A 25,420-nucleotide genomic window follows, 5' to 3' on the forward strand; every position below is an offset into this window, starting at 1 on the left:
ACCCTTCTTTTGCTCGAGCATCAGATTCAATTTTCGAACCTCCAGAACAAAGAATATCGCGATACTCATCATTTCAAAACAACATCTTGAACGAATACCTCCGACAGCCCTACGGTGACAAAACTTGTCAGAAAATTCAATTCCAAAGCGCACACCGCGCGTAAAAAAAAAATAATAATGAATTTATCTTTACTTTTATCTTTAGGTTAATAGTCTTCCTAAAGAATTTGCGGCAATTGCAGACGAGTCACTCAATAACTTCGCACTTCCAGACGCACTATACGTTCGTGCTCGCTTGCGTTGAGTGTAAAAGAACGGTTGCGTGCGAAAGCACATGATTCGATTTTTGGGTGCAGACCGTTCAAGGCCTTCTGTATGACGTCTGACGATAATCACCAATGAACGAAGTCGACGCGTGCCGAATGAGTTTTACCACGCATGCAAAGAATTGAATTCGTAAAACTAAAATAAAAAAAAACTGCTAGCGGCTTGGTGAAAGTTTTACGCGGCCAGACTCCAGCATTTCTGGTGCCATTAAACCGAGCTTCGAGGGCTCGCAAATTCTTTGGCCTGGTTATTTCCTACCCTGTAGAATGATTTCTGTTTCTTCTTTCTTGTTGTTCGCTTATTTTTTTTCACCTTAAAGGCGCACAAGAGTGCAAAAATTTCTACTCGTGGAGTGAAGGATGTCGTTACCTTGACAGCAATACAAAAGGAACCAAAGGAATATAAAGGCACTTTAGTGCTCCTTTAAAGAGCAGAAGGTCGGAGTAACCCTGTATATTCACACGAGCGCCATTAGAAGATGTGAAAAACGTCATAGCTTTCTGCTATCACGTGACCGCGAGCGCTCAACGTCGTGTCTTCACGTGCACTGCTAAGCGTGGAGAATATCCTGCGGTACAGTCACAAGATATTCCGTAGCAGACGACAGCAAAAGACGCTGGCGGTGTCGTCTGTTAAGTGTCGTCTGCTAAGTCGAAGTGTCGTCGTGTCTCTTACTCGATGACAACATAGTGCTGAGTACGTAACACGCCACTCCCGATTTTCCGGCACCGTGTGAACGCTCAACATAACACGGGGCGGAACTTCAGCCCCGTGAGCAATTTCTTTGTTTTTTCTTGCACTAGAATCTCCCGTGAGGGTGTCGCTCGTGCGAGCACGGCAAGTTAGAGAATGCACCTTTTTACAAAAGCAAGCGCCACCTGTGGCTCGCAAGGGCGCATGGAAATTTCGAAGGCCTCGGCAAGAAGGCAGATATGAGGCAGCGTATAATCTTCTTGCAAAGGCACGTGCCAGTTACGGATTATAGTGTAGATGGCTCTCGAGGTCTTCATCGTAATATGCTTCCCTGGGAATGTGGACAATAACTTGCCCAGAACCTCGGAAAGTGGGCATTCCAGCGAATCGGTTAAGCTAGGTTCAAGCAAAAACATCGGGAACTCTTCTCGTGAGCCTCGTATCAAGAACCAAGCATAAAATACTCGCACAAGTATTAATCTTTTCCCGCCGTCAAACAAAGTACAACACAGAGCGCCGCCACGCCTGTCACGTTCATTTAAGTTCCTTGCCTAAACCCACCAACCTTTCCACGCTGCAGCGGCTCAAACTTGGGGGTTTTCTTCCTATATATTTAAATGATTCATAAAGCCACATGTATATACAAAAGCGAACGCCCGAGCATCAACGCCAGCATCCTATCATCGTCCGCGTCCCACCCTTCTTTCAACGGGTGTAGCGGATGTACGCTTGCGTCGCACTGCCACCAAACTGCACAAGACAGGAGAGAAAGCCAGAAACACAAAAAAATATATAACACGGTCAAAGCTGGAATATAAGCGAAGGAGAAAAAGAGTGAGAGAATGAGAGAACGGCATGGCTCCCGAGGGAAATACCTGGCTGAGCAAACAGCATCAGACAACGAACCTTCTGAAAGCCCTGAAGAGAGTAAGGTTCGGGATTTTTCAGCAACTAAATGGTTCAGACGATGGGTTGTGCAGGAAAAATAAGTTTTCTTTTCTTTTTCTTTTTTTTTCCTACGTACAGCTTATCGTCGGCAGACGTTAGGATATAAAAGGGTTCCAAAGGATGAACGGACGAAGACGATTGAGATAAAGTGACAAACAGGGCGAACTGTAGTATCCGATAAACTTGATTCGTGGAGAGAGTGGGGGAACAAAACGATCACGTAACAAGACAAGGACAGCAAACTAACTGACGTGATGGCCCGCTTGTGATGACCTGTCCTTTGTGTGCAAGATCACCTTCAGCGAATTCTGTGAAATTTGCACATTACCGGGACGCACACTTCATGTGATCATGCATCGATTTATTAAGAAAAGGGAAAGAAACCTTCACGATAGCTTACTTACCAAACATGACTAATGTCTTCGGCAAAGTACACTAACGCCTTTTCAGATTCTGTATGGTACAAAGAGGCTGCGTGCTTTCTTAAACGCGAGCGATACCATCAGCGTTCCTCGCAACTGCCACAGAGCATATACTTAGACCAGGACAGCGTTAGCAGACCGCGACACCTATTACCAGGTGCCCACGAACTACATCACCACGAAATCTGGTTCCCACAGTCAGCTAAAAAAAAAACTGTCTAATGCCCCCGACACGTGAGCAGTCTTCAATGCACATTGAAGCCAATGCCCATTGAATATGCACCTAGCGCCATCAAGCGTCCAACGTGTCAAATTCCCAAAGAGCATTAGATCCCAACGCTACTTGGGAATCTGACACGTGTCACACCTGGTGGCGTTACGCGTATGTTTAATTGGTGATTGAGAGGCTGCCCATGTGAAGGACGTGTTACTCATAAAAGGAAAGAGAGGAAGAAGCGCACCCTTGTCTTGTCTTTCTGGCTACTTTTCTAATTTCTCATTTCTTTAAATTTTTTACTCTCTCTCTCTCTCTTCCTGTCTCTCTCTATCCTTTCCCTTTTACTCCCCCTTATCCCCTTCCCCCGTTTCATAAAGCAGTGAAACTTGCCGCCAAGTCTTAGCAGGCAGACCTTACTCCTCTTCCTCTTTGAACGTCGTACCCCCCCCCCACCACCACCACCACCACCAACAACAACAACAGCAGCAGCTTGTAGCATGCGGGCGCACTACGTTGTGACACGGAGCCGTCCTGCGCCTGTCTAAGCCAGTCACAGGAGCCTTTAGATTTCTGGGAGTTTGTTGACCTGTAAGAGTTCAGTTGTCCAGAAGCGTAAGTTGTTTAATTTGTTGCCAGCTGGACAACGCCCTGTATAATATACCTGTCTGAGACAGGTCCCGCGTAGGTTTCTTTGCGAACCCCAAAGTTAGTCTTTGGAGCCGAAAAAAAAAAAAAGAGGATCAGTTAGAGGTACAAAGTTGTAATCAACGGGTTTCGTGTCCTTGTATCGCCCGCTACTACTTTAGCATTGACATTTTCGCTCTAATTCTTATAGTTGAAAAACTGACTAATTAGTTTCACGTAATTAATGCATTAATTACAAAACAAAAGATAGTCTGAGTGTCCTCACACCACCGGTAATACTATGCAGTCCGTCTTATTGGTGTGCGGTGAACCATTTTGTTTTTAAACTTTCGCTCATTTTTCGCGAAACACCCTGTATATACGTACATCCGTCTATCCATCATCGAATCAGCTTTTCCCGTCCAAAGCTGTTTATTCTCAACCCAAAAAAGTACCATAAAAGTACGGAAGTCTTATCCATCGTCTATTTCGTATCGTCTCTTTCGGCGGTAATTCCGCCCCCCTGGTATTCCTTCTGGCACCAGACGACGAAGAGTAATCCTACCTCTTCACACTCTGCCATCGTTTCACAAAACTGGTCGGCTCCTCTGACACTGGGCCCCCCTTTTCCTTTGAGTGACCCTAATTTGTAACGTGAAGCGTCGGCAATCGAGTGTTCTTTTAATTAGAAACCCGACCCTCCTTTCTGCTTCGTCTGCAGCCTCGTTTAGCCGCAGAGCAACGCAACCTGCAGGGCAGGCCACTCTTGAGGAATGCTCTTCTGCATGGACTCGCACATTACGTCCACGTTGGCGTGTTCGGTTACGATTAGTTTCGATCCCTGGTTGCGTTACTTCCTTCTTGCAGTGGTCGTGTTTTCGTTCTTGTTCCCGAGCCAAAATTGTTGAACGTTTTGTGACAAACACTCCTGCGCAGCGGGTCGTTCCTTGTCATTGACGCTTGATGGCTCTGAAGTAGGGTCGTCGCCTTTCGCGACGAAAAATACCAGCTGTGTGAGTGAGAGAGTGAGATCAAAAGCAGAAGAGGATAAGCGGAGGATTGGGCGGGGGAAATATGTGAATTTGATAGAGATAATAGGAGGGTGTGAAAGAAAAGCGCATCAGCAGAAAAGGCGTTCATTCGGCAACATGCACAGAAACATACTCATACTGCTTTCGTTATTTATTTTGGTTTTATTTTATTTTTTGTCGCTTGGAGTGTTGTCGTTACGACGTACAAAGAAAACAGGACTCTGTGGCAAGGAAAGTACTACCAGGAGCAAAGCTGAGTCCGGCAAGTTACAATTTACTTCGAGGAGGACCGGAACTAAATTTGCTGAACCTTTTCCGTGAAATCCCTTCTGTGGAAAAACACTGGCTAAAAAACAACGCTGACTGCCGGTGTGCCCTTTCAAACCGGGAGCCGTTACGAGCGGCAAATAACCTGAACAAATGCCGTGTTTGTCTGTCTGTGCGTTTTAGCCTCGGACCGGTTACTTACAAATAACCTGACATAACCGGCGTCCCAACGGAACAACGCCCATAGCGCTAGGAGAACAACGTTTCGTCCAGGGCGCGGAGATCAAGCAGCAATCGGCGGGGCAATACGCTGTGCAGTAACGCAGAGCAAAAAAGAGAACGCGGAATATACAACTCACATATAGAGTCTATGTACGATTGCTCCGCGCACAGCACCTGCATAATTACATTTCTCAGGATATCCTGCACGGAACGAGGGGTTTCAGGCACGGAAATTGGGAGCGCTGTTCTGGTACACACGCAGACATTATCGGAAGGGAAATCGCGTAGACGCATGCAAACAAGAAATATTCGGTGCACCTATACATTGAGCGGAGGACATCAGGAAGATAAAACGGGGGAGTAAACATGTGCGTCGTGCACGGAACATGAATACGTGGAGTTGAGGAATACGAATGAAAGCGGTGGATGATACATCCAACGGAAAAATCTTCGTACGGGAAAATAAAGGTCGTAAAAATAAAGGTTGTAGCAACCCATCTGAAGGTTCCGTTGCTACCAATACGATCGTTTCTGCTAATTGCCGACGAAAAGAAGCCGTTTTTGCCTCATATGATTTGCCTCGTTTCTTACGTTTCATTGACCCCCTACAGGACTTTACTATTGCCTGCCGTTGCGACAGGGCTGAAGAGTCACTGTCAAGTGCACAACCAGGTGACGGTTACGACTTCCCCCTTGAGCTTTCTTGATGCCTCCGGCCTCTCGATCAGCCTCTAAGACCCCCTTTTGTGTGTGTGTGTGTTTCTTCTTTGTTTTTAAGGAATAGCAAGTCGGCCTACGCATGACTAACCTTTCCTCCCTTCCTTTTTTTTCAATAAACATATTCTTCCGTTCCTCCCTTTTTTGCGCCGAAATGTAGTAAGTGAGCTGCTGAATGTTTCCCTGCAAGTAACCCAATTTATGTCAACCCTTTTTGTAGCCTATGTTTATAAGTCCCAAACGTCGCCACACCAGCATTGGACAGCTGTTTCGGCCTTATTGGGCCTTCATCAGCAATGCGTATGTGGGCGACGTTTGAGCGAGTGGCGTCGGAAGGTCACGTGGAACGTGATGTCCTCCCGTCATGGTGAGAAACTCGCCTCTGAAAGCCCAGTGCGAAGCCAGTAAAGTATTAACACTCACTTTTTGTAGCCTAGTACTTTGTGGCCTGCAAAGGCTTGATTGTTTATTTATTTATTATAAATACGTTAAGGTCCCGCAGAATAGGGAACAACATAACGGGGGCTGTACGCCATACAATCGGACAATATTCAGCACAACATGAAACAGTACAAACTGACTACAATGAAAGCCCTTGAAAATAAAGAGTGCAAAATGCTAACACCAAGGTACAACGAAAAATGCGCGAAGCATTAAGTACGTAGTCATCAAGCAGAGGATACCAAAAGAACAGTGACTATGTAAACGGGAGCTATCAGGCATTCTACACCAGAGAGAGATAGAGGGCGACATTGTCACCTTTCTATAGTGTGGATAACACGCTGGCTGATGTTCGGAGCTGCCGGTTCTTTTCCGTAATTCTTGTGTACATTCACCGGAACGCTACTTGTGCGGCGATGGTACGATACTGTTCGGTTCCCGATTGCTCTACCTACTACACTGAACGCGGAAAAAAACGTGTAAAAGCAGACGACGCGTCCACACTACGGTAGTTCATCGTTTCTCCGCAGCGCGCTGACACCGTTCGATCTCGGAGCGGTAGCGTGAGGAAGGAAGAAGTTGGTTGCATAATGTAGTGCTATGGTAGTGGTTTAAACCGTCATCGGTAGCTCCGTCCGTAACGTGCTGGCTTGCTGAGCTCAGGGTCGCGGGTTCGATCCCGGCCGAGGGCGGTAGCAATGTGGGGGGAGGAAAACATTGCTTCCAGCACCGTGTGTCGGAGATTTCCGGCGCGCGTCGAAAGAACCCCAGGTGGTCCAAATAATCCGCGTTGTAACGTGAAGTTAGAGCCTGCCCAAAGGGGACTACATTCATAGGTAGCTCTCCTGCTTGATGACAATACACACACACACAGGTAGCTGTCCTGCTTGATCTCAATACACACTATATTTCGTATATTTCACTGGGGCTATCTGTTCCGCGTCAGATGGCGTGGCGCTACATGCTACAGCAGGATGGTTGGACTCTCGTCGTGCAAGTGGAGTCTTGCGCACGATGTTCTGCAACTCAGGGATCGTTTGTATCGCTATGGTCTCACCTCACCTCGTTGCCCTTTCTGCTCTAGCCATGAAACTGCGCACCACGCTGTTCACGAGCGTCTCGTTCCTGACGTTTTGTGGCACAGAGTTGAGGAGCTGTATGGAGTTTCACAGGTTCGCTGGAGCACCATTCAGACGCTCCTTCAACCACCCGCTCCAAACCGGGATAGACGGCAGTTTAGTCTTTTCGCCGTAGGGATAAACTACCAAATGTGGATAGCGCGCTGCATAGCGGTACACAGTGGTCGCGTTCGGGGGCCATCACACGTTCTAAGCCTCGTTCGAGCGGGTATTCGCAGAGTCTTAGACAGGGAGAGAGCAGTTCTTGCAGACGAGCAGCTTGCTCTGCGTACTGCGTCTGTTCGCGTCACCGACAATAAACGTCAGAAAACGTCACTTGGACAAGGCTAATCAGGGAGCGGTAAGAGAGCCTTTAGCGACCGACCAGAGGCAACACCTCCTAGATACAGATGGCCTGCGCGCTCGTCGACGTGACGTAACAATTAAGAGTCAGCCAATCAGGATCGTGTTTTCAACGGCCGTAGTCAATCACGAACGTGCATTCATCGGTCGTCGTCATGGAGAAGAACCACCGTCGTCTGCGAGTTGTGATTGGACGTCTTCGCGTACTAAATGGGAAAAACTTGGAAACAAAGCGCACAGCGGTCTGAATCTTTCTCAAAACTGATTTTCTTGAAATCGTCTTGCGCTTTTTGCCTAAATAGTTCAATTGCCTAAATTTTGGCCTGCAGGTTCCAGGTGAGCTGCAATCATTTGCGGGTTCTTGAATTCGCAGAACGGTGAATCGCAGTAGCAGACGAACTCTGACTCTTAATTGAAAGAGGGAGAGGAGGCAATGCGCATCTAGGTGGTGTTGCCAGAGGCACCTGGGACGTGCGTCTGCAGGTCTTGGAGTCGCGGACCTTTTGTGATCGGTTGTGGAATGTGCCATTTTTTGGGTTAGCCTGGAACGTGTTTGTGCAGCCAGGAGCGTAGAATGGTCACGTGTCGTGGTCGCGTCATAGCTCCTACAGGTATGCGAAAGCCGGCGTATTTACGGAGGATCTTTTCACTTCGTATACTGCAGTGCAAACGTGGAGCAGATGAGTTCGGAGACAATCGCCTGCGCTGCGCTCCCATTCGTGCGCCTGGCTTACGTCATCGTGGTGCTAGCTGCACAGCGAATGGGAATCTTTCAAACTCTTATTTATCGGTCGTATCGGTCTCATCCTCACGGTTCCGGATGCGATAGTCCCATTATCTGTTGTTATACCTTGTACGTGCAACTTTCTGGTCGCGCTTCTGCAGTATTTTTTTTTTCTTTTTGGCAAAAAGCATTGTTGTAAAACTAATTAAACTAATCCTGTTCTTAGACCCATTAATGCAGCAACACGAGTCACCATTTCACGTGCCCTATGATGGCCCACTATAACAATAATTTACATTCAAATATTTCGTATACCTCTCGCCATTATTAACTTTATTAGGACTCCTGCAGGTACTCCTCTCTATCTTATCTCATCGCACAGCTTCAATACCGCATTCAAAGTCGCCCCGGTATCTTGATGCGACGTCCTCTTCCGAGAAGGGCTTTTGCAGGCGTGAGTGCAGATTGGCTTGGATCGGCTTGCGTCGGCTCCTGAGCGTGACGTATTTGGCGGGGTCTAAGCTAATCTTCAAGCCCAATTGAGGAGAATTACCATTGGGCTTGGAGATTAACTTAGAGTCCGCCAAATGCCCGGTGACTTGGCTCCCTTTGTAGGTCCATCCTCTTCTACAGGTATATACGATGAGGGCGAAAGCGGCTGTCAATTATGCAAATGTGGCCTGAAGCGTGCATCATTTAAATGAACACGATCCCCAATCAACACATAAGAGTACAACACTGCGTCAAGACAGACACCAAAGACCGCAGTGGGAAGTAACTGGTCTGTCGCTGGAACACACAGATAGGCAAACACAACAGAAGCCTCAATGCCTTAGAAATGCCGCTGCCTCGTACTTGTGTCGTATGAATGTGCGCGGGTATGAGAAGACGTGTAGGAGACAGTGTGATGGGGGCCAGGATCGTTAGAAGACCGAGGCTCCTTGGGAAGTCGGCGGAAAGCAGAAGTCAGCGTGGCCTAATCACTCTAAAAAGAGAGTCAAGGGGGAGGGAAGGCAGTGCCGATATAGCTCGCCGTTGCTGGCCACACATGAGTGCGCATCGTCACGACTATAAACCACTCTACTGTTTACGAACAAGTGACGCCATCTGCGCATGCGCGGGGTTGGTGTGGGCAAAGCCAACACCACCTGGATACAGGAAGCCTGCGCGCTCGTCGACTTGACGTAAGAATTAAGAGTCAGCCAATCAGGATCGTGTTTTCAACGGCCGTAGCCAATCACGAACGTGCTTTCTGTGGTCGTGGTCATGGAGAGGACTCACCGTCGTCTGCGAGTTGTGATTAAATGTCCCCGCGTACTAGATGGGAAGACTTGAAAATAACGCGCAAAACGGTCTCAATCTTTCTCAAAAGTGATTTTCTGGGAAGCGTCTTGCACTTTTTGTATAATATTTAGGTCTGCAGGTTCCAGGTGAGCTGCGGGTTCTTGAATTCGCAGAACGGTGAATCGCAGTAGCAGACGAATTCTGACTATGTATGTCCACGTAGCGAAGGAGGGAGAGGAGGCAATGACACAGGCTTTCACTATCTAGGTGGTGTTGGCAAAGCACACTGAACGCAGCCCTGCGAATGCTATGCGCAAGTGAGACATCGGCTGTGTTGCACTGCCACACCGCTTTCGTCTGTCTCTTTTCACAATACCCGAAATAATTTAGAGCTCTGAAGGAATCAGACACGTGTTGCTACAAGACGAAGTTGTTTATCAACGGTATACAACATGACGGTTCATTTGCGCTGCACATCGATAACTGGACAGCCCCTCCACAAAACATGTTTTGTGGCGGGGCTGTCCAGTTATCGATGTGCAGTCGATGATTGTAGTCGGCGGTACGTACCGCCGACTACAATCGCATTGTAATTTATGTAATATTTTAGCCCAGCCAGTTCACTGCTGGTAGTGTGCAAGCGTACAGGTCACTGGAAGCACACAATTACTTCACTTTAGGCGAGCTGTTTGATCCGGGCATTTCTGAAAACAGCGCTAATCTGCTTCCGTGCACCAATTCATGTTAACGTGGTTTATTTGTGCACAGGTATCGTGAGGAAATCTCACAAAGGCGATGTCTTTCCGTTTAACTGATCAAAACGATTCCAACTCACAAAACGATTCACAATCAAACGATTTCTTTTTCCTGCGTTGCGCGGAAACTGATTAAAAGTGATTTCGCCACCGTTTCCTCATCGAGTTGTGTTCCCGAAATATACACGGCTTCGCGGCATGCCCAATATGCGTGAAAGCAATCACTCCAGTTAATTGCTGGTTCGCCCACACCATCCAGACGATCTGCTGACTGCAGCGCCGCCGCAAGCCGTGACGTCACGCGCGCAAATTGGTCTACATAGCTGAAAAAGAAAGGGGACGATGAAAGTTGAAGCTCTGAAAAGAGAACTTCACCACACAGCACGCCTTACCCCAGCCAAGCCGCCTTCTTAGCCAATCACCATCCCGAATGACATCGTTCTGCCCCCTAATTGGTTGAAAACGGAAGCCGTACGCCCCACCCTTTCCACAAATGTGGAGTGATACAGGTATCATCTCTGCAATGTGAGGCCTCTGTGAGGCCGACAACGGCGAACCCTTTCACCACCACCACCACCACCTGTTTTTAGAGTGATTGGAAGGGCTCTTGACCGGAAATCAAGAGGTGTGTAGACCGTCGCTGCCTGGCTTTGTCGATGACTGCCATATTTGTACTGTTCTAACAGAGACCGTCCCGATTTGGATTGTATTAGATTGGATATGAAATAAAAATATGGAGAGTTTAGTCCCGACCCAGTCAGGACTTCCTACTCCAAAACGCGTTTGTGTGCGGAACAACAAAAAGAAAAAAAAAAGAAGAGAAAAACAGACAAACAGGAAAAAGGCACAGCTGGTCATGCAGAAGATAGCATAAATAAAAAGGGGCAAAGGAAAGGGGGGAAACGTTAGGTTACTACTACTGGTACCGTGATGTTGCACATAAGGTATGTCTGCGCAGAGTAACAACATGTCGCACGTGCTGCGGGGTATGACTGCGGGTAATTCGAACCACCTGGGATTCTTTTGACGTGCGCCGGAAATCTCCGACACACGGTGCTGCAAGCAATGTTGACCTCCCCACATTGCTACCGCCCTCAGCCGGGATCGAACCCGCGATCTTGAGCTCAGCAAGCCAGCACGTTACCGACTGAGCAAGCGAGGACGGCGAGAGGTTAGGCACCGAGAAACACTCACTGGTTCATAATGTCCGACCACAGAGTGTCACAGAAGTTGTCACAGAGTGTCAAGCAGACTCGAAGCGGTGAGGAAGTTGACAAGAGCGCGCGATGCCGGGACCTGGTGATGGTCAGGCCAGCAGCCGAGAACCTTCCAACGAAGAAAGGGCGATGGTCAAGGCGGGCTCGTGCCGCCGCAAGGGAGCGACGAGGCCCGCAGTATCAAGGACAGGCCTCGATAACATGTTCTGTGTCCTCCAATACCCCACACTGAGAACAATTGGGTGAGGAAACATTCCCATGTTTAAAGAGGAGACGACCGGCATATGGGACATTGAGACGGAGCCGGTAAATGATTGAGGTAACGGCCGGGGGAAGTGCTGAGGGCATTAGAAACAGCAGGAGTAGGACAGCCCGATCCTGCAGAATAGGGAATGACTTGTAAGGCGGCTTTGGAGTCTGTGTAGATGGACCAGTGGGCTGGGGATGGAGAGGACGCAATCAAGATAAGCGCCCTACAAATCACGTGCAGTTCCAACGACGACGACGACGACGATATGCGGTGTGACAGTCTTGTACGTCCTTCAGTCGCTAACTGAGAGATCACAAAGGCACAAACACAGCCGTAACGCGTCGTTGATGCGTCGGTGAAAACTTGAATCACCCCTGTATCGCTGTCAAGAACGGCCAAAGAGAGCTGCCGTAGAACAACAGTCGACAAAGATTTCTTCGAGGGCACTCCAGGTACGTCGACACGGACAGGGAGTGTGGGCAGGGCCCAGAGTGGGACAGGGTGCCGCGGCATATGATTGTGCTCGGGGATGATGCTACGGTGGGCCAGAACGGCTTGGCCGTACCCAGACGCTGGACGACGAATCAAGGCGCGCGCTAAGGGGTGTCGATGGTGGCGACTTGCCAGCCTCATGTAGTGACTAAGAGACTGATCGAGCCTCATGTTGGGTACAGGTGGCTCCTTGGCTTCCGCGAAGACAAGAGCAGTCGGTGAGGACTTGTGGACGCCGAGGCACGTCCTGATGACATTCCTGGAGGCATTCCTCTTCGCAGGAATGGTTTCCAACAGTTGCTCAGACGTGGGACAGAGACGATGCAATACCGGAAGGTGGCAAGCCAACACCTGCAGTCCGATCTCCAACTTGTCGTTACCCCATAGCGCGCGTTAAGCGCATCACCTCGCACCATGATTCGCCACGAGCTCTTGCGCGAGCCTATCAAAGCGGCTTTGGAGCGCGCGAACTTTAAATATAACGATAACGCTTGCTATGAGAGAGTTCAAGATCGAGGCCCTCCGTTCTAAGAGAATTTTGCGAGCTGTGCTTGGTCAAGCATTCGCAAAGTCCTTGTGACTTGTAATTTATATTTACGTTTGTGTTACATTTTTCTTTTATTTATTTATTTTTTTTGTCGATATACACTCCGTCAGTTTTTTTTTTTTATTGTTGTTGTTGTTGTTGTAGCGCCAATGTTTGCTAAGGGCCCCCTGAGACATTGACGCAATTTCGTCGGCACAGCACGATGGCACCGCGACTGTCGTATGATCTCCCGCAGGGACTCGTCATGAGCGGCACGGGAAGACAGACTCACGCTGAAGAGAAAGGCTGCGGTGTCGTGATCGTCACGTGGCCTGGGAGGGAGAATAAGGAAAGCTCCTTGGTGGGGGAAGGGGAGGTGGTGCTGTGACTGACGAACGCAAAGGCACAAACCACCCTACGGCTTCCCACAAAAAAAAAAAGATAAAACTAAAGAATGAAAATACATTTGCGTTCAAAGACGAAGTGACTTGTAAGAAACTCACTCTCGTGCGCCTTTGGCCCACGCACCAATTGGCGTAGCCTAATCTGCGGCTACATACGTCGTTCAGATGTAAATCTCTACAAGGGACCTTGAACAATGCATCGCGTTACATTGAAACCGCGCCCGTCTGATACCCAAGAATGTTTCCCATTTATGGCGCGTATTTATGATAAGTGAAAGAAACAGAAAACGCAATGAAATGACAGTTTGCCATCGGGGCGATGTCTATACTGGTATGCTCGGTGTGAGATCGCCTAGCGGGTGGTTTCGATTTGGACGACAAGCTCTCCGCTAATTGGTCGCGAAACTTCGAGGCAACACTTCGTCGTGAATGTGCAGTAAACACGACATGTCTGAAGAAAGAAAAAAAAGGAATTGTGGCTTCGAGCTTGAAAGCCCGCCTAGATCGACGGGGTAAATTTCGCGGACAGCAAACAGCAGGATGGAACGAACCGAGGGCGTGTCTTGCTTAGTATGTGGCCGGTCGGTACGACGAGACAAGCGGACGACGTGGGAAAATAAATGAGCGCAACGCGCAGCGTCGCTTTTCAAAACTCCACCCAAGGAACGAAATGAGCAAGGAAAAAAAATGGCAGCCAACTTTTGCAACACACGGCAAACCCCCGCAACCCTTTGCGCGTATAATCACCGCGTTGCGAAGGCGACGGAATTATGGTACGCGTTTTAACCGCCAGGTGGCGTACGATCGATAAGAGGCCAAATGTGCTCTGGAGCCGTTTCGCTGAAATGTGTACGGTGCAGTTCCACACTTCGTGCGAGAATCATTAGCCAAGTTGAGCTGTTATTAACTCCGATGTTCTTGCGTTAGGCTTGCTGCACTCGTCGCCGCCGAGTATACGGGTTGCTGGGGCATTTCCAGGGCTCTTTGCTAAGCCTATAGGCAACGGAAACGTCCGCGAGCATCGCCAGCATTCGTTCACGGTAAACAAAAAGCGTCTGATCGCGCTTTAACATACGTGACCTAGTTAATAAGCAATAAGAATCGGTAAAAAGAGATCAAAGCTGCGTTGGTTGGTAAAATCGGCAAAAACCTAGAGACCCCAGTGATGGGTTGAAGGACGCACGCACACGGTGCACTTAACTGGCAACCAAGATTTTAGGTCCTGAAACAATTTGCTTTTACAACTTTTTGTTCTTGTTGTTCTCCCCTTGTGGCAGGTGTCATTCCATCTTGCCTCCGACAAAAGTAATCTATTTTTTCTGATAGGCACATAGACTCTTTCCTGCCTTTTTAATTTCCGTGGCTACCCGATACAATAAGCTACCCTGTCTTTGCTTTAATGTAAAATTATTTCGTCTTGTTCGTGTTTTCACTTGTTGTCCGCCAATCACGACGTGCTTTCGGCTGCCGTAGCTATGCAGATGAGCCATCATAAGCCGCATGTGCAGCCACTGGTAGCCTGTCTTCGAAATCGTCTGCAGCAATTGTTTGAAGCAGACGACACCCGAACCTTATACGTGTCCACGTGGCGAAGCGGCGAGAGAGGTCGGTAAGCAGGCCTTTCTGTATCCAGGTGGCGTTGGTTCCGGGATATTGGACGTAAAGACGGCGCCTGAGTGGGTATGACGTCACATAAGGTAATTTCGGCAAATGAGTTCTAGGGAGGCGCTGCTAGTAATGTGGCGTCGCTAGAAATGCGCAAAACTCTGCCAGGACGCAGGTGCAGTTATGTTGTCGTGCCGTTTTAGTGGGATTTGTTTGTGTACAAGACACTCTTTGTTCGTGTGTCGGATCCTTATAGCCGTGCGTTGTAATGTCAGTCGCAAACACTATGAGGGGCCCTCCAGTTTGATGAGAAGAAATCGGGAAGCCAGCATCATGTGAGGTGGTCCCATGCGACAGCTAAACGCCGCACAAAACCAGTTTTTGTAAATTATTTTTTGTTTCTGTGCGCTCTCGCTCTGGGTGAGCACCGTCGAGGCATCGACGCATTACATTTTATAAAGCGTCATAAGAGAAAGTAAAATATCAAAACAAACAAGACAGTGAATCAAAACTCGACAGACACCACCACCGCCACCACCATCACCATCGACAGAGACCTCAAAACACACACCCGCACTAGGGCAGGACGCATACTAGAATAGAGTGCACAGAATAAGGAAAAAATTAATTTAATAAGAAGAAAGGAAAAGACGGACATGCTTGGTTCTATCCTCAAAGCACTATATCCGTCCATGTGGTTCTCTGAACGCGCGAAGTGATGCGCATTGTAGGAAGTCGCCACTGAAAAGACGATACGCTTACGTCCACAGTTAGTTCTGCACTTAGGAACAAAGATAATGGCATTATATGTACAGTACACAGTAGTCTGTGATCCTAAGATTGCCGTAGAAAGCACCCGAACTTTGTGTTCTAGAAATATCATCAAAAGCAGATTTATCGCAAAAACATCAGCGACGCCCAGAATAGGGAGATAATCGAGTGAGAACAGACGCAACAGTAAAACTGTCGTCTGCAAGACGTCGTCGACATGTCGTCTGCAAAATACTTGTTAAGATTGACGATGTGCTGTACACAGGCGCTGTGAGCGAGTGTTAAGAATTTTGCCGTTTGCAGCCTGCTCAAAAGGTACCTGTCTGCCATTGCAGGTCCTTCCATCAATAGGTGATACAGCAGCGGTAGGGAATACTTGTAGAGTGGTTCGAGACCTGAGACAAGTGTGTCGCAAGCAGTTCGTTCAAAAGGTTTTTCAAAAGCCTCCTCCGCATAAAGGTGAGGTGGAGGACACGTCGTGTTCTATTGAAGAGAAGAGTTTACAACAGCGAAGACGATGCTGCAGTTTACGGTCTTATTATTCGACTTCAGAAATCCCGCAACAACTTTCCGTTTTTGTATAAATTTTCGAAAACGCAAAATTCCATTTCGCAAACCCGTGCTTCGCGCAAAGCCGCTGCTCTGTACACAGAGGCACTCTGAATCAGTTCGTGAACCATTCTCACTAAAAACGCAGAACCGCAAATCTGTATGAACCCTTATTACACTCTATCAGTTACAGTTCCTCGCGGACTGTGAGCGGTTTTCGTGCCCGTCCTCTCATGCGAGATAAGACCCATAACCAAAGCACTCCTCCCATCTTTAAACACACATATACTTCGCTCGACGACGAGAATGAAGAAAATGCAGCCCCTAATCCGGTCCAAAAAGAAACAGCAAAGCGGAACTGCAATTCAACGGTGAAGCTAAAAATGGCCGCGCTGCTCTCTCGCTTCCCGAGGGAGACTCCGGTTGTATACCTTACTCAAAATAATGATTTAGAGCTTCCTAATCCGATTACAACGGCGTACACGTATTATTGTATCCTTTATTTTTATTTTTTTACATTTATACACCCTTTATCTTTCCTATTCTCATCTGTCTCAACGAACTTCCGCTGCGCATTAAACAGACAGTTATTCTCCTGTAGACTAACTCGAAAGCACTGGACGTAAACAGTATTGCTTCTTGTGGAGCCTGTTGTTCGCTCTCTAACAAGAAGAAAGAGCCATTCATTATTTTTTAAGGAATGATATTGTAAGTATAATCAAAAGGAAATAGGTAGATATATATATATCAAAAAGGAATTATAATTTCGGTGGCAGGATACTTTGGGCGGGTACTTTCCTCTGCTTTAATCGCTTTGATGGCTGGTAATCTGGTTTAATCATTGGCGTAATCGCTTACATGTCTAACGAGCTAACAAGGGGTGGGGTATCCGTTAAGATGGGCACGTGACACTTGCGCGTGACGTATTATGCGCCCTTCACGTATCGCCCGAAGGGCGCAGTGCATGTGCAGTATCACGTGCCCTTCTTAACATGCCCTCGTTAGACGTTTAACCGATAAAGACCCATGTTTTCCGGTTGATGCTTGAATTTTTTTCCCCTAAATGTCCTGAGCAAATGTCATTCATGTTATTATTTTGCATAGAGCACGTACACCTCGGGTGCTCCAAGTACGCCGACAGTGGTGAGTCCTATGTAGAAGCAAGTTTGGCTTGTCTCAATGCAGACCCTGAAACATCGTGGAAATTCTAGGTCCTCAGCCATCGCATTATCAAGTGGCTGCTTTTGAAAGCGCTCCACCGTTTCCTTGAAGAAGCCCAGCTACTAGATACTTTGTGACTTTTGTGGCTCCTCGATACATGAATAGTGTTTCCCATAGGCTGAACTGTAGCTCATCCTAGCTATAGTCGCTACTACCTTTCCTTGTTTATCATTTCTTCCCCCCCTTTTTTAACCATCTCTATGTAGGTGTACTATGGTAGCCGACTTTGGCGCGACTGAAATCCCCATTTTCTTTCTTTTCTTTATAATTATCATCATCATTACTTTACATCGTTCACCTTTATCCTGTACAAACAGAGTCATTACTTTTCCTTATTCCACTTCCTGGTCCCGTCTTTGTTTCCACAATGTCAGCTGCAGCTGGACTGAATGCCCATGGGGTACGTGCCCCCATCAAGCAGTGCTATTGTGCCGCCTCCAGCATTATGTAACACAGTGATAAAAATAAAGTACATGTTAAACAAATTAGTTTTTTGTCGTAAGATGCTTACCTAGTGAAGTCTAAGAGATATATGTCCAGCTAACTGTAGCCAGATGACTCATCCAAGCCATACAATTTTTTTTCATAAGTAAAAAAAAATACTATGCTGTGCGGTCGACGTTTTCGCAATCGTTGATAAGTAATTACTCAACGAACAGTACGGGACAAAGTACTCACGTTTCTGCCAACATAACAGGGGTGTCGGGGTATCGCAAAATGAGCGGCACAAATCCCACTTGGAACACTCACCTGAAATAAGAGAGAAAAGAGCAGACCTCAGCAACATGAGCCATTAAGAATCGTGCGAATACGAAGCACTGAATTAAAAGTCTTAAAAGAGACATTATGCGCATTATGAAGGAAGTCCACATTACGGATCACGACGTGCCTATGCACTCAATCTCGGACCAAAACCCGGTGCCATGTTATCTAGACAACGTGTGTATGACAAGGTATATCTAGACAGATAGCGAAACTCCCACAAGCCCCTGCGTCTTTAGAATGACGGCATGATAGAGACCGCCAGCGCCATCCATCCGTTGCGCGAACTTCTACGATTGTAAATAGATTACGTCAGAGATGACGTCAGCACTACGAATAACAAGCAGTGCATAATTAGCCGTGGCGTGTTTGTATCAGCGCGCTCTCTTTGCGTTGTCTTCCGAACAGCTGTAACAGACATTCCAAAGGCGTTGGCTCACGAACCTAACAAAACTTCCCCTCTGGCAACAATACCAGCCGCCGGGAACAGAGAAAAATAAATCGTATCAGCAACTGGTGTAATGACACATGGCAATTCGAAATGCATACAGTTATCACGGGTGTTACACACCTGCATACACCATGTTACTCCGAACAGGAATAACATCGTGGTGACCAGACATAAATTATGAAGGTTCACACTTTTCATTTTTCTAATGAGTGACATTAATGGATCCGTTGCAAAAACATGACATCGTTGGTGCACAGCTGATTCCTGCTAGCGCTCACGCAGACATCACGGCCCGTCTCGCCATGGCGAAAGCTTTTTTTCGCGGGGCCGGCAATAAGGGGATACATCGCATCCATCTGTTCACACGTGATCTTGGCTTACGGCTCCGAGATGTGAACCTCGCTTGCTGCTTAACCCAGAAAGTGTACGAACTCGTATTACGAACTTGCTACGCACGGATATAGGGATGCACGGATAAACAAACCCAATGTGACACATCCACAGAGGAGCAGGATACGGAAACGTACTCGGGCGGTTCATGACTTCATATATGTGTACGAGTAGGACAACAGATAGTTTTTCCTACATGAAATTATCAATAATCTATTCGTACACACAAAAACCACGCGCGTGTCGTAAACAGTTTTTGTTTACGATCGTACCTCTACTGCCACCACCCAGGATTGCTCACGCCTCATGATGATAGCCTTGCCGATGGGTCTGATTCGGTATTTTCGCTGGCTTTCGCGACCAGTTTACGTTTACCTTGTGCGTGAAGTCTTAGACCTGTAGCACAACATCAAAACAGACAAAATCACATGCAGCGTGTACAATACGCCATGTTTAATACAACTAACATAGTTGACAGTGCATGTCATAATGGCATATGCTTCTATGAGGAACGTGTCATGATGACATAGCTATGGAAGGAACATGTCGTGGTGACACCGTTATAAAACAAACATGCCGTGATGACAGCGTTATAAACGCAAAATCTCGTAATCATATGTTGTATGCGTAACACGGCATACTGACGACGTTATAATAGGAACATCGAAAACGAATAATGTGATTGTACATTTTCCGTTTATTTCTTCTTTTTTTTTATGGATAATTCAGCACACTTACCATGTTAAACATACATGCACACCTGAGACGCTCAAACGTCGACCACAAAGCCATAATTACATGTTAGTTTATCAAAGACATCTTGCATTGAAGTGTTAGATATAACAAAAGACGGAATATCTTACAGAAAACTGATCGGAGCGACAGTTCAAAAGCACTCCAGGAATACTACATTTCAGAATACACTACGTTTTCGCATTCACGAGTGAATTCATTCGAAAAACACAAATCCCGTCTGAGGACAGGGAAGAAGAAATTGCATAAACCATCATCAGGGTGAGCTAAGGCCATTAGCACTTTTTGGAGGAAAGGGAACGCGCAAAAACTCGGGGAACAACACAACGAGAGCCAGCACTACAGAAGCGCTGCGAAAATGGTAAGCTGGAAGCTTGCGTCGTAATCAACCCATCGCTTGCCAATGGTTAAGGACCTTCATTACCATACGGAAGAAACAATATTTGTGCGTGGGACTGGAAGAAAGCGTGCATCAGGAGAAAAAAAAAAGGCCTCGGGCTATTTACATGGGCGCAAACCTCGTAATCAGCACAAAGTGCAGCTAAAACTACGCACGATAAATAAGAGAGGGAACGTACAAAGTTGGAGGAAAACTGTCACGAATGACGTCGCGAAAAAGTACAGGGTCGATATATTTTTGCGTCTTGGTATAGACTGGTGCAGTGGAGTAGTTATTAATGATAGCTCATGGTAAGCAGCAACAGCACAGACACGGACAACCATAGAAAAATACCATACGGACAGCAATACCATGGAGTCCTGTTTTGTTCGTCCGTGATTGTGCTGTTGCTGCGTACCACGGGTTATGTGTCGTGATTTTAAGCTTTTTATGTGTGCGTACAGTACAGCTTGATGTTCCCTGTTGATGATGAAAGTCGGTAATGTTTAAATAAGAGGTAAAGGTTAGCCACCGGTATGGCGGCTTGCTATTCCCAGGAAAAAAAGGGAAAAATAAAGGCAAACGAAAAACAAAGAAAAAGGAAAACAAATAAACAAAAAGAAAAACAAAAGAACAAAGAGGAAAACAAACATGAAACTGGTCACAGTTCACCCAGAAGGCCACAGGATCGCAGAAACTGGGCAAGCATGATATGTACGCAGACGACACACGAAGTGGACGGGGAGTGGAGAATGCACACATTTGGCGTGACTCACACCAGTGAGCACATAAGGGTTGCACGTTGCATTTAGATGCGTGCTCACTCGGGAACGTTGACATCATATATACAGCCTACTTCATTTCCACTGTACTACGAGACATCATAAGATTTTTGATTTGATTTGATTTGACTTTACTGGCGCAAGGATGAGACATCATAAGAGCTACAATCATAGAGATATTTCTCCGCCAGTGGAGAATGTAGTCCGCACATTGAGAGCGAGGCATGCGAAAAGATGGCGGACGCCAGGCTGGTGGGGGATGCAAATCGGACGCGCTACGTTGTGACTCGCAGGTGTCACGCGCCCGCCTAAGCCAATCACAGATGTCCTTAGATTTGTGGGCGGAGTTGTTCCTTCTAGACTGGATAGGACAGTACCATGACGTCACGTCGCAGCTATGACACTACAGTACGGTATTGCGTCACAGCTTTTCCAGACTTCACACGTTTTCTAGGTTTTCTATCAGGCGCGTGTTTTAATCATATCAAAGGATTTTTGTCAAGCACACTATAATCCCTCGTCGAAGTAGTCGGGACTAGACTAGACTTTCGTCGGCTGAAATGCAGGAAAAATGTCCCCTATTCACAACACACGTGGAAGCACAACGCCAACGTGAAGTATAAACATTGCCACTGATTGAGCCGCAAACAAAATTAACGCGCTTTGTGTATCTCTGTGTTGCTGCAGGGAATAACAAAAGACTGCAACCAATAAAGCGTTCGAGTTCTTTGTTACTTGATTTGTTACTTGGTTGCTTAGTCACGCCATTGTGTTACCGGTGGCAATTTTCTCAGCAACCGAGTAATGGTCCAGCGCCTGCACAGCGAAGTAACGTGCGCGGCGAAGAATACGGAAGAATATTTTCGAAAGGGTGTATATTAATGGTAGTGAATCATCAATTGCCGAGATAAACGTTTCAGTCACTGCAGGTACATGGTTATCGCAGCTGACGACATACTGCGTGCCAAATGTAGAGTATCTCTTGGAGAGTGCTTCCCCTTACATGCAAGTACTGGCAATGTATCTCACCTTTTCCTTTAATTCTTTTCATGCGTTAATTTTTTTCTTTCTAGCATTCTTTTCAACAGCAATATCTCAACAGCGTATAGGCATAATCATCTACGAAACGCTCAAGGCCGTTCAAAAACGAGTTGATGAAATTTGAAGGAACAATAACACGTCCTGAGGGTCACTGCGCGAAATACGAAACCACTTGTCAGCGCCCGCACGTCCTCCGCCTTCTCGGATGCCACGCCCTCAACGTACGGACTACATCCTTCCCTGGCGGAGGGATACTTCTGCTACTGTAGCTCTTATGTTGCCCCGGGGTATAACGACGCGTACAATTAGCCGGTCCGACGTTGAGCCACGTTAGGCTTACGAGGATATTAACTTGGGCTAGTTTCTCCATGTTGGCTTGAGCCTAGCGCTTAAAGACGAAGCGCAAACAACAGGGGGCGCGGCAACTGCGGAAAGTTCAATGGAATCATACAAATATACACAGCAAAAACACCTATACGTCTAACCAAGTATCAACGCCTCATGCGAGCCACTCAAAACTCTAAGTACGTGCCGTCTTAAAGGAAAACCATGCAGCAAACATGATAAGACCAGATATCGATTTTTCTTCAATTTCTCAATTGCTTCAATTTTCTTCAATTGCAAGTCTTTCGCTCATAAATTACGAACTATGATACGAATGAATCTCGTTCCTTTTGTGTTGGTGTAAAGGTAACGTCAATTTTCATTCCTCAAGGAACAATTTTTGCACTTTACTATCCCTTTAACATCCTTCCACACAGTCGATACTAAGGTTAAGGTTAATGTTGGGTTAAGGTTAGTTAAAGCTAACCTCGCCTGGGCTCAGCACTACTGTACACTGACAGTGGCTGAATATTGAGAGAGTTTGGCAACAATGACATTTTACACGGAGCGCCATTCTGTGGCTGTAACATTGTAACATTAGAAGTCACCAAAATTTAGCACGCGCACACGTCCGGCTGTGTCAAATTCAAATTGGGTGTAGCTTTACACGTAAGGTGACACGGTCTGTGTCAGCCCGTCTTCGTCCTCTCGCTTCCTAATCGATATAGTGCACGCTGACAAGTGCATCCAGTAATAGCTACGGAACCGGATCCCCTCGCCTCTGCACAGTTCAGCTAACAGAGTTATGCATTGTTTGACTAGACAGAAGATGGGAGCATCACTTTGCTAGTGAGAACAGTCTCGTTGAGTTATCGGTATGCTATAAACTGAGAAAGTATGCACAAAACGCTGGTGATGATGATTAGGGCGTTTCTCATCGCCACTTCCCCTTTCTCTCACACTCTCACCCATTGCTGGCGGTATAATTTGGTGGAAATACACCGATAAGACTCACAGTGAGGATCAAAATTTTCTCATTCTCCAGGCAGGCGCTTTTTAGGGCAGAGCGTTCGTGGGAGCATTAGTAGCATTGAGCAACTACCTATACACGGGAATTTGTTTTACACCTTTCGGGTGTAAATGTCTCATCCTATGGCACACATCTTTATGTTATAAATTCCGCACGATATAGAAGGTGGGGGATATATTTATTAGAACAAAAAAGAAAAAGAAAGAAAGGTCAGCCAAACAGTATATCGGCTTGTTATTCCGCCAAAAAAGAAAGAAGACGACAGAAAAGAATGAGGAAATAAAGGATAAACTAACAAAAGGTCAAAGCTGGATGAGATAGATTAAAGACAAATAAGACTTAAAAAGAAGTGTATACTTCAAAAAGCACGACTTGAAAGGGATTATATTTCATTTAAAACGCTATTTCAGATGGGTGCTTTGATGATGATGATGATCATCATCATCATCATCATGAATTGTACTTTCTTTTATTTTATTTTATTTTATTTTTTTGGGCATAAATGACGATGGTTATAGTGCGCCAACACAGAGATGGATGCTGTGCAGGGTGTCGGAGCGAACCGAAAACCGGAACCGAAAACCGAAAAAAACCGCTATTTTGGTGCGAACCGGAACGGAATCGAAACCGTATACGTTTTTTTCGCTCAGGAGGGAAACCGAAAAATATATTTAACGGTTTTCGGTCCAAGAAAAAACTTCGCCGGTTTGGACTACGGATAGGCGAATGAAACAGGCGTCGTGTGCTCTGAAGTCATGTCATGGATACTATACGAGGGTTACGGTTACGGTTGAATGTATGTCCATATACTATGACCCTTAGGCTCCCTTTGTAATGGTTTATCGTTCGCGCACGCACACAGTCTTAGAGGTACATGTGACTCTCTGGCAATGTGCCCCTAGTGTTCGTTTTAATTTGATCCCCGCAAACTCTCTTCAATAAAACAGAGACCCAAGGAGGCTGTATAACGGCTCTCTATCGGTAATGTCGCGCAACGCGTCCCTTGTTTGAGAGCAGCTAAGTTGAGTACATCTACGTATACGCGAGGGCAAGCCCGTGCGAAGTGGCAACTCTTTTGTGAACAGGACACGAAGAAAATAAAACGGAGCCGTCGAGCGCGTGAAGGTGTTCCTCGATTTGCGTCGTACTCGTGCGGTGGTGCTTGCTGGCTAGGCAGTAGCAACTGACATTCGGATGGGACGCGATCGCTCCAACCCAGCAAGAAAGTACTTTACGTATGGCATCACGCCAAACAAGTTCGTTTGTAGCATGTGCTTCAACAAAGGAGCAAGCCCATTTGAACAGACAGCAACCTACAGGAACCAGGAGCTACCAATTTCACAACTGTCTATTAATATTAAATACCATATATGCGGAATAAATGCGTTTACATTTTGCAACACCGATTTCTTTTTTTTTTTTTTTTGTGGGGATAAATATTCCCAGCAGAAGCGGAACCGGTTAAAAACCGGTATGAACCGTTATTTTTTTACTCCGGAGCAGAACCGGTACCGGATCGTTTAAGATGTAACCGGAACGAAAACCGGAACGAAAAACGTTTCGGTTCGACACCCTGATGCTGTGCAAACAACTTTTTCAACATGAGAGAACTGATGTTCTGAGGCTGGAACAACATAGAAAGGACAAATACATACAAAGCCTAAAATTTCCTAAGAATCGTCGCTATCATCGTTAATTTCTTAGGCAATTTGAGGCTTTGTATGTATTTGTTCTTTCTATGTTGTTCCAGCCTCAGAACATTAGTTCTCTCATGTTCAACAGTTGCCGCTTGCGTCGATCCCGTCGTACGATTGTGTGTATGAGTGAGAAAAATGTAAGAGTGAAAGGGGATGAGTGAGAGAGAGTGGTTGATTTGTCCCTTCAGGTGACGCGCCCTTGTAGGTCACTGGGGAGATGTGTTAGCTTAACTCAATTGGTAGAGCCCTGGACCGGTAATCCAGAAGATGTGGGTTCGAGTCCTACAAGTCCATCTTTCATCGTCAACTTTTCAACGCCGCTAATTCACGTTTCAGTTGAGCCTGTAGAATAAAAGAGAATACGCAGCGCTCAAAAGATGAGGACAAACGAACACACACACACGGGTGTGTGTGTTTGTCCTCGTGTTTTGAGCGTTACGTAGTCTGCAGTATGTACCAACACGCCCGGTCAGATGTTTTAGCTGTAGAACAAGCAAGATGAGCGTATTTATAAACACACCCCTTTCACACGATTTAAACTGTAAAAAAAAAAAACTTATTGTGTACAATCACCTTCAATCGTCCTATTTTTTAGAGCAATTAACACACTTCACTGATTCGAC

General features: G+C 46.5%; 1 protein-coding gene across 6 annotated transcripts in view; it reads right to left on the reverse strand.

Moving 5' to 3' along the window:
* Positions 1-25,420, reverse strand: part of LOC135391015 (gamma-aminobutyric acid type B receptor subunit 2-like) — a 351,059-nt gene that overhangs the window by 264,966 nt on the left and 60,673 nt on the right. For 2 of the 6 annotated variants that reach the window (XM_064621079.1, XM_064621078.1), the window contains exon 2: positions 17,867-17,938. The exons of the other annotated variants lie outside the window; for them this stretch is intronic. The gene's annotated coding sequence lies outside the window, so the exon portion shown is untranslated. The remainder of the gene's footprint in view (positions 1-17,866; positions 17,939-25,420) is intronic. 6 annotated transcript variants of the gene reach the window in all.

This window comes from Ornithodoros turicata, chromosome 4 (assembly GCF_037126465.1).
Source record: "Ornithodoros turicata isolate Travis chromosome 4, ASM3712646v1, whole genome shotgun sequence".
Classification (NCBI taxonomy): Eukaryota; Metazoa; Arthropoda; class Arachnida; order Ixodida; family Argasidae; genus Ornithodoros; species Ornithodoros turicata.